Source organism: Alligator mississippiensis, chromosome 2, assembly GCF_030867095.1.
Source record: "Alligator mississippiensis isolate rAllMis1 chromosome 2, rAllMis1, whole genome shotgun sequence".
Taxonomy (NCBI): Eukaryota; Metazoa; Chordata; order Crocodylia; family Alligatoridae; genus Alligator; species Alligator mississippiensis.
This window is the reverse complement of record NC_081825.1, coordinates 204793915-204809020: the sequence shown is the minus strand read 5'-3', so window position 1 is coordinate 204809020 and position 15106 is coordinate 204793915. Positions and strand designations below refer to the sequence as shown.

Below are 15106 nucleotides of genomic sequence, written 5' to 3'. Positions count from 1 at the left end.
CCTGGCAGAATCAATGCACTAGAGACTGAAGGCAAAATCATTTATTTACATTACATTATAGAAACCATTAATTTAGTACTTGGGTACTTCAGTTACAAACATTAAAAATACAAATGACTTGATGGTTAGAAAGATAACTAAAAACCAAAACTCAGTTGCATATTAAGTAAAATAAACAAGTTTTGTTACATCCTGAGGGCTGCTACACTCAGGCTTTGGTGCACCACAAAATGCAGTATATTTCAAAACCATCTGTTCTCAGAGAAAGTTCAGATATTGGTTATAAATCAAGAATAACACAGGAGTCTTCAATGTGCTTTTTGACTACTGAAAGACTTTTAAGAGGTGGTTTTTCAGACAATTAATTCCTAAGCATTTCAGGAGTTCCCCTCCAAAGAGCATGTAAAAATGGAGCCTGCTCCACTTATTTATATGGCCTCTGTGACAGATTTAAATTGTTCAGATTGTAGGCATGTAAAAAAAAAAAAAAAATGTTTTTAGTCTCTCAGTTGTAAAGAAATCTTTCTAAAAGTGAACCGAGTATAACCAATGCAATTATGCCTGCTTGAGTTGAGAGAGATCATGAAGTAAGGTGAACTGTTCTGTTAATTTCTAGGGATTAATACTGAAAACCAGGGTTCTGGGAAGCTCCCAGGAAACAATCTGGAAGATCCTTTGTGCAGCTTTTGCTGTCACCACCATCATGTTTCTGTTAAAGTGACTTTGGCAGGGGTTCCCATATAGAGGACTTTGAGTAGTAGCAGAGTCAGCCCGGAAGAAAAGGAAGCAGTGATCCAGAGAGTGGGAGGCTTCTCTTTAACTGTTAATGAGCGCAGTGGTAAGCCTCATGGTCAAAGCAGCAGGTGACTGTTATGAGTGACCCAGTTACTACATAGAGTTTATAGTCTTTTCTTAATCTTTGTGTAGTCTTCCTGGTGACATTGGAGTTCTGTGGCTTGAAAGGAGAATGTGGTCTTAATTTTATATCTCCTGCAGAGCATAATTAAGTATAGAATTTGTCTGTCTGTATGAAATAGGTTTGATACACTCTAAAAAGACAGTTAGGTTCTGTGTATTGAAACCTTTTGTGTGTCCATGTTTTGCCAAAGCAATTCAGTCTAGGTCTCCCATTGGGCCTGTTGCAGCTTCTAGACTCTCAGTGGTGACTCCTTGTATCATCTCTGGTTGCCAAAGAGACTACAGTTGCCTCTTTCTAATGCTGACTATTTCCTGGTCATTGATACTTTTGTCACCCTGAGACTTAACTACTAGAATGCACTTTATATAGAGAGCCTACCCATTCACCTAGAAACTTCGTATGATGCAGGACACTCCACTAACAGAATGGGTCCCTGGAAGCATATAACGTGGACTCAAGTGTTTGTGCTTACTCCCAGTTCATTATTAGGCCCAATTTGAATTATTAATGGTTACTTTAGTTATGTCAGCACTACAAATGGGTGGAATTTTAAGGCCCGAGTTACACAGAGACTCAGTTTGCAGTCACAATGGTCTCTTGTGACTTTAAATATAAATACATCTCTGAAACCCAGCCATGTCAAGTGATCCAGGCTATAATACAACTGAAGGGTGTTTATACATGTGCTCCAGGAGGCAGGAGGGGCACTTTAATTAGAGCAGTTCCAAGAGTGTTACAGCGGCTCTGAGAGCCACTCTAATTAAAGTGCCCAGAGAGTCACATTTATCAGCATCCTGGTGCTGACAAATGGCAGCAGGGGCACTTTAATGAAAGGTCATTGAACGAGCTTTAGTTAGAGTGTCCCCTTCCCCCCCCCCCAGAGTCTGATGGACTGTAATAATTACCATGCTCCAGCAGACTTGATTAATTGAGTCTGCTCCAATGCGCAGCCTCGATGCACATGTATAGGCACCCAAAGTATTTTATTTTGCACAATAGACTGGACCTACTTATTTTATAAGACCAGCACACAAACTCATGCTTCATATCAGCCCATATATCCACTTAGTCACCTTGCTTGAGTTGCCTAGAGATTTTAAGTAGTTTTGGATCCAAATAGATGTGCATAATGATCAGAAAGAAGTGAAAGTTACAAAATAAAAAATGTACCGTAGCACACAACTGCAGTAATTTATCTCATTGATATAATCACAAGTAAAATACTGAGTGAATTTGTGGTTTCACTGAAGTGGGTGGAAGATTTACCATTAACTACATTAACATTAACATGTTAAAAGACCTACAGAAGCAGGAAAATATTCTCATTGCACAAATGGAGAAAGAGGTAAAGGAAGGTTAAAACTAGCATTTTTAAACTTGGGTTGACTTTAGTGACTTCTCTTTACAACCAACCTCTTTAAAAATTAAACTACTTGTATTTAATATAATCTATGGGTGATTTAAGCATCTACGTTCATGCAAACAAGATTCAAATGCTTGCTTAGGACAATAAAATGGAGTTAGTAACTTGCTCGTGACCATAAAAGGAAGGCGGTAGCCAAGCCAGGAACAAGACCCATCTGTTTATATTAACTGAAAGACCTTTCCTCTAAACTTTGCTGTGTTTTAGGACAGAGGCAACATAAAGCAAGATTTTCAAATGTAACTAATGGTGTGGACTGCCTCAGTTTTGAGTGCCCAGCTTGAGATTCAAATAGATTTTTACAGCAGATGCACAGTGCTTTCTGAAAATTAGGCTCCTTTAATGCGTCTCCATTGTTATTTTCAAAAATTGTGGTCACAGTCCTTTTTGGGGCACTGTAGGCAAGGGCTTACCTACTGTCCTATTTAAGAAACAGATTTGTTTGTAAATATGTATCCTATTTTAAAATATCCTTTTGGAAAAAATGTGAACTTCCATAGGAGTTTAGCCTAAAAATTAGCATATTTGATTTTGTCTCTTTCTTGATACAGCCTTGCAAATAAGCAGGTTTTGTCTTACAGTGGGATGATACTTTCAAAGATTTTTCTACAGGAAAACCCAAGATTCATTTTCTCAATGGGGCTCTCGCAATATTAAAATATGAAAATAAACATTCTTGGCAACAGTTGAGTTTTTTCCAAGATGTATAGTTCAGATATAATTTGATTTGTTGTTTGTTCATTTGTTTTTTGCTAGTTCTTGTTCCCTTTTTACTAATTAATCCTCTTCTCCATGCTTTAAATCGATTGTCCACCTTTTTTGGGCATGCCTCTATCTCTTTTGACTGTGCCAGGGAGCATCATTGTGCTGCTGTCAGCCACCATAGAGTCCGCATGGATTGGAGTAGCTAAAAGGTTGCATAAACAATCTTAATTTTGGCATTTCCTAATTTTTGAGTGCCTGACTGCAACCAGAGTAACATTGTTTTCACCTTTTTATGCATATTAAAATATGTTTCATTGCTACCACAAGCTAATCATCAAATCTTTTTCTTCCATTTTTAAAAACTTTGTATTTTGGCCAGTGTTTATTTTCATGTGATCACTAATCCAGCAGATGTCAGACTAACACAGCTTCAGCAAAAACTCCTGGAAAGCGTGAGGGAGAAGCCAAGCACATTCTTGGCAACAGTCCAACAGGGAAAATGGAATCATAACAACTTCTGGTGCTTGTATGTCTTGATTCCAGGACCATATCCTTCAATATTTTATCAAATGCAACTTTCTATGGATCCTACCATCAGCTGTGTCCTGCCAAGATGGATCACATGTCAAGTATTAAAACTATGTTTTATTTCAGAGAGTCATTTGCAGGCATGGTTCTAAAACATTTGTTCTCATGATCAGATGAAGTGAAAGTAGAAAGCAGACGGACATGTGAAAGAGGACAGAGATTTTAAAGGCAGAATGTAAATAAGAGAAGGAACAGCTTCCTCATATTAGCATAGGTTCAGCAGTATTCATTGTCCACCAATTCAAACAGAGAACAAAGCATGAGGCAGAGCAGTACATATTTATATTTTGTGTCATACAGTTTTGCATATCAAATATCAGCCTAGTTTGCTTACTGGTGAGTACTGGCTCAGGTTAAAAAACATACAGGTAAAGCTTTTTAAAAGCACATTGTCTGTTTATTTTTTAATTTATATATTGGGGGAACCTATGCAAAGTTTATCGACTACTGAATGATCAGGAATGACTTAAGTCCATTTGTTTCTACAGATCTTAGTGAGTACAGGAATTATAGGGAATGAGGAGTTGACATCATAGACAATAAATGTAGTGTTGCCTGAGTTATTCCTGTGCATCTTATAGTTGAGTTGAAAAACATTCAACTGCTGCATGACTTGGGTGAACGAGTACATTTTAAAGCCATTAAATATTTTGTATTTTTATAATATAGACAACACAGAAACCCTTGTTCATCATAGGGACCATATTTTGTAGCTGTTGTGTGTAAAACTTTAGTTTCTTAAATGGGAGCTCTGCAGAGGATTCAGGTTCTCTGCATATGTAGTCTAGAGACCAGGAAGGTGAAAGTGGCCAGTCACCCAGTCTGGTGATGTGGGTGGGGAGGTTGCTATGCAGCTATGGTATTTGGTAGTTCACTGAAAACCCCAGCTCCTGGAAACAATTGTTTACATAGGAACTCACTTTTTTTCTTTTTAAAAGTAAGTTTTTAGCCCTTATGAGCTAAAACTTAAAAATATGTGGGTAAAAGCTTGCAGGACTTTAGTCCATTCTAAAAATCTCAGAAATTCCAAAACAAAGAATTAATTTTTTTACAATTTCATGAGTTTGGGGATATTAGTTCATGGTGTTTGAATGTTCGGGATTGGTAATATTGTTGACAGTGCCCTACATTGACAGGAATAGCAGTTGTTCTCCGCACCATTTGCATGGGGTACTGGAACCCCTTGATCTATAGACAAGCAGATCTATAGCCTCTCCCTTGAGAGTTTCTCATTTCTTGTGACCTTAGTCTAAAATTTAAGCTCTAACTTCATACATCTTGGCATAACAATGCACATGAGTAGTCCTTTAGGATTGAGGGAAGTATAACTGAAAGGGACCTTGCAAATTTACTTATGCAAAGTGTAAGCCCCTCAAATCAGAGAGTGTACATTTATACTTGCTTATAAAGGTAATCCTGCAGAATAAATTGACTATAGATCTGTGGATTATAAATACATGATAAACACAAATGGAATGTTACCTGAAAGTGCTAGGGCTCTTTTCCATGAAAAATCTAGGCTTTGTATAGACTAATACTGCATTTTCACTAGAAAAGAGTGTATTTTAAAAATATGCTAATATGACTTTGACTAGTAAAGACTTGGCTACAAGATCATGTTGAGTAGCACAATCTAATACTTTCTAAAATATAATCAAAGCAGGATTTAATGAGACCACTGTAACATATACTGAAGTATAACAAGCTTCTTTCTTGACTACAGGGGTATAAGTTATAGCTGTGTTGGTCTAAGGACATAGGCAGACAAAGTTCTTTGGGTGAATCTGATATCTTTTATTAGACCAACTTAAATAGTCTAGTCTTTCTTGACTAGAATTTTAGACGATATCACTTAGCTCAAGGTATTTACAAGGCACCATCACAGCTGTAACTCTTAGGCAAAACATGATCTCAGTGGTAGAATAAAACTCACCCTGTCAACAAGTTGCTGAAGGGCTTTGCCATTGTTAGGCAACCTCCACTAACTACATATTGACTATGCCTAAAACAAATCCTCTATTGAGATTCATCCTAATTTATACTTGTGCACTTATTTATATATAATTTTTAGCAGTGTTAAACAAATATTTGCACTGGAAAAGACATGCTAAAAATCACAAGAGCAGTGAGTTCAAAGGGTGAATATTCTAGGGGTTATGCTTGTGGTTTGGTCCTCATATTCAAGCAAAACTATCTATAATGCTAATGACTATACAGGTTTCCCTTGCTTTATGCAGTAGATGCATTCCTGAAAAGCTGAGCATAATTCAAATTCACATAAAGGGAATTGTTACCTTTACGAGGTAACAAATAGGGATACATTCCAAAGTAAGTGTGCTGGGGCTGGGACAGTGATGGACTTTTCCTGGTAGGGGGCTGGGTCGGGTGGCAGTGGCACTAAGAGGGGGTAATGGGAGGCTACAGCCACCCCAAAATTTGCTGTAGCCTCCTTGACCCCCCCTCCTAGTGCCACTGCCGCCTGCTCTGAGCGCAGCATGACCCAATCCCTCCCCCGCCAGGAAGAGCCTGGCCCCAGGAGCTGGGGTGAGTGGGGCCTTGATCTGCCCTCCTGCTGGTGGCAGAGGGAGTGGGGCTGGGACTGGAGCTAGGGCCTGGCCCCAGCCCACAGTGGCACCCCATAGCAGCAGAAGCCACACCCCTCATCCTGTGCGCCACCCTGGCTGTGCAGTGCCTGCCTCTGTCCCTGCCCCAGCCCCATCCTCTCCCTCGCCACCCGCGGGGGCGCAGATCAAGGCCCCACTCATCCCAGCCCCTCCTTGTGCCCTGCTCCCTCCCTCACCACTGGGACTTTGATCTGCCCCCCTGCCCACGGCCCTTTCCCCTCCCCCCACAAACTTACCCGCTGCCAATCACATAAAAGTGAATTTACCTCATATATAATGAATTTGGGGTATAAAGAGAGTCATCCCATAAGAGCAAATTTACAGAACCTGCATAAAGCAAGGGAAACCTGTAGCTGATTCTTACCAGAAGTGATCCATTTTCATATTCCTCTGCTCAGTACCTGTGATACTAATCTGCTTGCATAGGATCTATTTATGATACTTGAAACAGTAGAGAAATAGCTGCCGATTTGTTGGCCATATGAGCACACCAGAACCTTGGTGTAGCCAGGGACTGGAGTGAGAAAAACCCATCACATTAAAGAGTACAAAGAATGTGGTCAAACTATAAAGATTGAACTAGCTGCAAGAAACCATAGGATCAAGCAGACTAGACAGATGCACAGGAAAAGAATAACGAGGCCCAAGGTAGGCTACTGGGAGATGAGGGCCAAAAATAAGGGAAGTGGTGATGCCCCAGGAACCAGTTGGTTTTGTATTGAAATGGATTGTGCACTGTTCCCTCAGGTGAGCCCATTTTGACATGAACTAGTCAGCAAAGCTGGGATGGATTTGGAACCTGGAGATATACTAAGGTGTTACCCAAGCTTCAGTGAACAACCAGAAAGTGGAGGAAGAGGTAAATGGGTAATAGCCTTATCTTGGGAAATGACTTCAGTTCTTGGTTACAGGACCTGTTCTTTACACATTCCGTGAAGAATACAGTAGAAAGTTTTCTACACTAAAGAAGCAGGGAAGGACTTAGCCTATCACATTAGGGAGGTAGAGCCTGACATCTTTGGTATTATTTTGAAAGTTAGGTTTCTTAAATTATAATCCTAGCCACAGATTCAGTGTGGCAGTGCTATTAGACTTGTCCATACATATGCTGGCTCTCTCTTTCCCAATCACAGTGTTCAAAATAGTGGATAAGCAAAGGGAAAGATGTAAATTGGCATTTCACAGTGACTGAATAAAGTAGCTTTTTAATGAAAATAAATTAATATAAATATTATAAGATTTCTAGTCTCACTTTGCCCAAAATGTCTAGAAGTGGCAATAAAACTAAGCTCATAGGCATTCTCGAGTCACTTGAAATTCTGTCACTAGTTCCACAGTCAGTTTGTTACTGATCAAATTTTTGCCATTCTTGGAGAGTAGTAATATAGCAGTTTTACTCAGCAAAATATCTGTGTGTTCTTTGATGGTCCTTGGTAAGGCAAGTGTACCTACCCCTGCTCTTATTTGTGTTTACAATCCTGTCTGGGCACTTATCAGTTCATTTGTCACAAATACAGAAAAAATTTTTTTGGTAAGTGAGGAGTTTTATCCATGGTGCATGGAATAATTTCTCCTTCTCTTAGTTTATGATCTGAAGCACTGCGTTGTTTTTCAAGGTTGCAGCACCCTAAAAAGGTGCATCATCATCACTGCTGCTATCACATCCATAAGTAACTAGCCATTCACTCCCAAAAATGTTTTGGATGGCTGGAAGGTAAAATTGAATTAAAACTAATGCTAAAGGAGTTCTGTAAAAACCTCAAGGCAGAAGCTTTATGGCAGAATAAAAATGCAAAATGGTTAGTGTTATTTTGAGGTTAAAAAATGTTACTTTTCTGCATTTTACCTGTGTCTCCCTGGGCTAAGAATACAATTGTTTGAACTCAAGCACAGCCAAGATTTTTTTTCCCCCTAAATCTGTCTGGAACAAGAGCAACAGTTGTGGGTTAATGAAAGGATAACCTGGCAGGGTTACACAGGGACATATTCAAGAAACTAGAAAATGGTGAACCATGGGATTACCATACACTATACTATAGTCTATGTGGAAGGGTTCTTGGGAGAACCAGCTGAAGAGCTATGGATCAACATCCTCAGCAGTATCAGCTTCATCCTATATCAAATCAAGTGCGCTAGGAAGAGTAGGCACACTGATCTGCACAGTCCTTACAAATGATGAAGTTTCATCTGTGTTGCATGTTTACACATACTTCCACCAATTTAGGACAGCTGATTTGCCCATTTTTTAAAGAACAATGCATTTTAATTAAAGCAAAGAGAGAGCATTCTATTTTCTATTGTTTACATCAACATTTGAGTATAAGGTACAGACTGAGTGCATGGTATAACAGACTAATGACCAAATGTACTACTCAATTCTATTTTCAGTCCCAGTGTATTTAGTATGCAGTTCAAACACAGAAGCACAAGTGGCGCACCTAACAGCCTTTGCTATACCAAGACTCATTTGCTGGTTGTCAGTAGGTGTGTATAACAGGATCGGCATTCTTGGGACTGCTGTAATGCCTCTGGGGCCATGTGGCTCCTGTCCTGCTCTAGCTTTAGAGACCTCTCCCTTCATTCCTGCCAGCCACACCTTGATATTTTTAGTTAATTTTATAAAGGGAAGCCGCCCAAGGGTCCTAGAGTAAGCTCCATCCTTCCTTCCTACCAGTGGATCCTTCTTGGACCCGGATAGTCCCAATATATCTATCTTTCTCACTAGGTGGGCCCTCCTAGCTCATGCATACCCCAGGGCAACTGCTGCCTTGTGGGCTATTCACAGCCTCTGACTTCCCCTATGGCCAAGCCCATGCCTCACAGATGTTACTGTTTAGTTGCCCTCAGCTTTCCCAGCCTCTGCCCCCTTCTTCTCACTGAGCTTTCTAGCCTCAGCCCACTGTGTTGGTCCTGGCATCTCGGTTCCAGCTCTTGTCTTGTCTAGGTTGTGACTGGGGCCCTTGGTCCTGGTCTCATCCCTTTAGGGCTGTGGGCCACCTGGCCTGCTTTTGCCTCCCTAGGCAGTGGACCCCTGGCCCTAATCTTGCTTCTTTAAGGCTTCAGGGCCCTGGCCTTATTTATTTGTCCTCCTCAGGCTCCTCACCCACTCAGGCTGCAGGACCCTGGCCCTGGATTTTGCCCAGCCCTGGACCCCGTCTTCACCCTGCTCTAAGTATTCTTCCCTGTAACAGGAGGGCCTTCTGGGGGCCGATTTGCCTTTGGCCTGCCCACCTGTTTCTGGGCCAACCGCCTGCCTTCTTGCCTGGCATGCCTTGTTGTTAATTGATTAATGATCTTAATTAGGCAGGAGGCTGCCCATTTCTTGTCCCGATGTTAGGGGACACTATCTGCGGCTCTGTTCCTCCCCCATACCACAGCCCAAGCCTTGCAGATGGTATTTATAAATTCCTCTTTATGTTGGGGTCTCAGCTGCTGTGGGTTTACCCCTTTTCTCTCTAGCTAGGCCTGTCAGCCAAAAACCCCCCACTAATCAGGGCTTGACTCCAAGGCTCTAGCTCTCAAAAAAAACTCACTTGGGCTCCTGTGCCCTCTCTGGGGTCTGCTCACCCCTGGATACTGCACCCCTACTCTGCAGTGGGCCCCCAATAAGGCTTTCTCCTTCCCCAAATAGCTTGAGCCCTGTCCTCCGGTTATTAACATCCAACTCAAACCATAGGCTTCTATGGCCATATAATGGAAAAATAATAATAAAGAAATAAGAGAGGCAATATGCTCGCTTACTCTAGATGATCATTCTTCTGAAAGAGGCTACCGCTGCAGCACCATGATCTTTGGGAGTTCCCCCACTCTGCTGCCCCTCTGGCCTTCTCCACTCACCATTTATAGGGTTCTGGCCTTCCCCTTCCTGTCACCTGACCAGCTGGCGGGGCTTGAGTCTTAACCCCTACTTGACTGGCCAGCCGTGACTGGAAGGTTCTGGATTTAAAGGGGCCCCCCTGTCTCTTGGTAACAGGACTAGGATTCCCTGTTACATTCCCCAAACCCTGCAATTTTCTGGTCAGGTGACTCTTCTTGCCACCTGCAGGGGTTTCTCATCAGGGCTTGGGAGCTTACAACTACTGCTTCAGCTTGGTCCTTGTTGCCTGGCTAGGCTCTGCCCTATTGTCCTACTGCAGTGTAGCTACCCCTGCAATAGACACTCCTAGCCTTTGGCATCTAATTGCCTGCTCTCTTGCAGCCAGTTTACTCTGGGCAGTGTTCCCTTGACTGGCTGCAGGTATTCCCCTTTTCCTTAATGTGAAGCTCTCTGCCTAGCTAAGTGCTTCATTACTATCTACTCCTTTGCAGCTAACCTCAATTCACCTGCCTGGACTGTATCTACTACAAGTTTTTACCTTGAAGTAACAGGAATCCTAGGCTCCCTGTTACAGTGTGTATCAGTGTATAATGGTCTACAAAGACCTTCCCATTCTGGTTTAATTTTACATAAGATTGCATTGTATAAAGCACAGAACATAATCCAGTCACACTGCTAAAGATTTTGGAGTGCAAATGAGTTAATGAGCAACACCACGCTGCTTTCAGTCAGCCAAAGGTACCTTCTGTCACCACCTACACTTGTTTAGAGCTGTCTTTTGTCCTGCTGGCACATCTCAGAATTAGGCTTGATCAGATAATACAGAAAGAATATGCTGGGTCACCTAAAATTATATTTGGCAGAGATGTCTTATTAATGACTGTTACAGGGTAGAGGGAGAGGAACAGTGCTGCCTGCATTGGAACAGAATTTACTGAACAAGTTAGCGTCATGCATCCCTAATGAGTATCTCATGTACATGTCTGTAAATATACTGTGGTGAGATACCTAAGGGTGAAAGTGTATATTTCCCATTACTATGCTTATTTGTTTGACATCATGGTGTTGGAATAAATGTATGTATGTATCCCATCAATTGGTCCTACACAGTTGGGACATCCTATCTGTTCAAACTGCCATAGATATCATAGGTGTCTTTCCAATTTTGACAAAGTTGGGGATAATACAGCATTAGTTGCCTCAACATTCCCTGTGCCAACTATAGTTTTTCCACCTCCAAACTGGTTGCCTGCCAGAAGATCTCAAATTGTCTGGGTGTTTCAGTTTGCAAAGGGCCACAAGAACATGCTTTGGACCATTATTCTCTCGAATTTGGATTCTGTGCCACTCAAAAGTGCTGGGACACTCATAGCTTTGTGAGTGTATCTTTTCTCATATGAAAATTTGGGGTCCACTGCTAATTGTTCCATGTTTCCACTAAAATGTGGTCCCTCCAGTGTGTGCAGTGGTCTGTATAAAAGTCATTTACAATATCAGTTCTGTCCATGTCCATAGAGTTTCATTCAGTTGCTGCTGCTGTTGTGCTATTCCAAACTGAAAGGCACTGTTTCCATGTTCTCCAGCTGCTAAACAGCTTCTGAAACGGGCCAATGTCTCCTGGCAGAGGCACAAAAAGCAAATGCTGCTTCCATAAAAAGCGGCAGGTCTCAGACCTGGTAATTAGGAAAAGTAGCGTGCATGCCTTCAGCATGAAAAAACACACTACCACATTAGTTTGGTTACTGCTAGGAAATGGGCTGAAACCATTTCCTCATATAATTCTAAGAGTGAACAGACCCCTTCCCCCATTCAAGGCAAAAAGGCACCCTTCAAAAAATAGAAGGTGTGCCCAAATGAGGAATACAGGAAAGCTCACAAACTGTAGCAGGTCAAGTGTAAATGTGGCAGGCCAGAAAATAATTTGAGGAGCATCTAGCAAAGAATGCTGAAGTTAATAATAAAAACTTTAAAATATATATCAGAAGCAGGAAGCCAGTGAGAGAATTGATGGGACCATTATGATCCAGGTGTAAAAAATGCACTCAGGGATGATAAGGCCATAGCAGAGAAGCTAAATTAATTTTTTACTTTGTTTTTTTACTGCAGGAGATACTGAGAAAATTCCCATGTCAGATCAATCTTTCTAGTAGATAGGTCTGAAGAGTTGGACTACACTGAAGTGACAACAGAAGAAGTTTTAGAACAAATCACTAAATACTAATAAGCCACCTGGAGCAGATTGCATTCATCCAAAAGTTATGAAGGAACTCAAAGGTGAAATTGCAGAACTGTTGACAATAGTATGTAACCTATAGTTACAAAAGGCCTTTGCCAGGGGACTGGCAGTTTGCCAACATAACACCAGTCTTCAAAAAGGGTTCCAAAGGTGATCCTAGGAACTACAAACCAATAAGTCCCACTTCTATCCCCGGTGAATTGATGGAATCTATAATAAAGAATAAAATCAGCAGTCATATGGAAAAGTATGATTGGCTGGAGGAGAGTCCACATGGTTTTGGTAAACAGAAATCCTGCTTCCCCAATCTGTTGGAGTTCTTTGAGGGTGTTAACAAACATGTGGACACAGGTGATCCAACTGACATATATTTGGACTTCCAAAAATCTTTCAACAAGGTCCCTCACCAAAGGATTTTTAAAAAGCTGTGTTGCCATGGAATGGCAAGGAAGGTTCTTTTATGGGTTGAGAGCTGGTTAAAAGGTAGGAAGCAAAGGATAGAACTAAATGGTCACTTTTCAGGATGGAAGGATATCAGAAATGGGTTTCCTCAGGGATGTGTACTGGACCCAATTTTATTCAATATTTGCATCAATTATCTGGAAATAGAGGTGTACTATGAAACCTCTAAGTTTGCAGGTCATACAAAATTATTCTGGGTAGTCAAATCCCAAGCTGACAGGAGCTGCAGAAAGATTTCACCAAGCTGAGTGAGAGCGGGGAAAAAAATGTCAGATGAACTTCAATGTGAACAAGTGCAAGGTAAGGCACATGGGGAAAAATAACCAACTATATGTACACAATGCTGGATTATGAATTAGTTGCTATGCCTCAAGAAAGAGACCTTGGAGTCCTTGTAGATAGTTCTCTAAAAACATCAGCTCAGTGTGCAGCTGTGACCAAAAATGCCAATAAAATGTTGGGCATCATTAAGAAGGGAATTAAAAAAAACCCAGAAAACATCACCATACCATTATACAAATTCATGGTGTGCCCACATCTTGAATACTGTGTGCAGTTTTGGTTTTGCATCTCCAAAAGGATATAGTAGAATTAGAAAAAGGTACAGAGAAGGGCAACCAAAATGACCATGGAAGACTCCACAGGGAGAGAGACTAAAATGGCAGGATTCTTAAGTTTGGAAAGGAGAAGGCTGAGGGGACATATGATAGATGTCTATAAAATCATGAGGGGTGTGGCAAAATGAAAAGGGAACTGTTATTCTCCAAGTCCCAGAATACTAGAATTAGGGAGCACCCACTGAAATGAGTAGAAGACAGGCTTAAAAGACAGGCTTAAACAGGAGGAAGTACTTTTTCACACAACGCATACTTAACTTATGGAATTCATCACCACAGTGTCACAGGGTACTATCTCCAGGGGTGGCCATAAAGTCCCTGAAGGCTAAAAAAATATCTTTTTATCCTGCTCTACAGGTAGTCCGCCCTTCTCACCTGCCATGCCTTGAGGCAAAATGGTTATTTTAAATGCAGGAGGCTGCCATGGTCTTAATTTTATGACCACCAGGTGTTTGCGGTCTGCGCCTTGTGGGCTAACTGCATGGCTCCAATCCATGCCTACACAATGCCCCATGCCTTGCAGATGTCATTCTCACTGTCATTCTCTCTTTACACATACAGCCCTCACTCCCTCTCTGGGGCTGCCAGACCCCTTGGTCTCCTACTCAGTCCTTCTCCGGGGCTGCCAGAGCCCTCAGTCTCCTGCTTCGCCCCTTCTCTGGCTCCTCGAACCCCTGGTCTCACTTTCTCCCACACACTTTCTGGGCCTTTTTTGGTCCCACTCTCTCCCAACCATTCTCTGGACCCTTCTGGTCCCAGTCTCTCCCCTCCTTTTCTGTTAGGGTGTTGTCCCCGCTCCATGGGATAATCCATAAGACAGTGGGAGCTGAGGCTTTCAGGTGCCCTGTACTCACCTTTCCTTGGGGTTGCAACATGTGGCATTTTGTGGAGGCTGCCTCACCACAGGCAGCCCCACTGCACTGACCAACCCCAGTAGGGTGCAGTTTTAGGCCTTACCCAGGATCAATCTCTAGGCCATCCTGCTCTAACTACCCTGGCCCTCCTGGGCTCCCTCTTGATGTCAGATGCCCCTTCTGGGATGCAGGCTTCCAGCCCCATTCTTTGCCCCTCTTGAGCTACAGACCTCCAGGCCCCCTTGGCCCCAGCTCTCTCTCTTGGACCGTTTTTTCTAGAACCCTCCTTTACAGATGACCCTGCATCAGCCATCTTCATCCTAGGCTGCATGCCCCTTGACCCCTTCCTCTCTTCCTGTGGTCCTCTTTAATCTTCGGCCTACCCTAGGCCCTGGTCCCACCTGGGCCGCCAAGATCTCCAGGCTCCCTTGGCTCCAGCAATCTCTGGCAATGGTCCCTAGGCCCTGTCCCTGCCTAGGCCAGTGAGATTTTGTGGGTAAGTCCTCCGGTGGTTAGCCCTCTCTCATCTATGGGTCTTCCCTTTTGGGCCCCTCCATAGGTGTCTCACACTCAGACCACCTCTGGATCCCTCATCAGGTCCTACACACTCAGCCCCACTCTCTGGATTCATCTGGACCCCTTAATAGATCTCCTGCCTGCAGCCCCACTCTGGGCTCACCTGAACCCTTCACCAGCCCTGCTTTAGGGCTCTGGACCCGACACGGGTTCCCCAGGACCCTCCTCCACCTCCATAATTCCTTCCTAAATCTCCAGACTGTACCAAGTGTTACTCTACATGCTGATCTTGTACAGCTGCAGCCATCCTGCTGAGGCAATGTTCTCTCAGCAGCCTCGAGGATC

General features: G+C 42.5%; 1 long non-coding RNA gene across 1 annotated transcript; it reads left to right on the top strand.

Annotated features, from left to right (window-relative positions):
- The first annotated feature begins 7009 nt into the window (after nt 1–7009).
- LOC109280497 (uncharacterized) lies at nt 7010–12550 on the top strand. Its single transcript, XR_002086840.2, has 2 exons — nt 7010–7118; nt 12183–12550. It is a non-coding gene; the product is annotated as an uncharacterized LOC109280497 (long non-coding RNA).
- Nucleotides 12551–15106: the final 2556 nt, after the last annotated feature.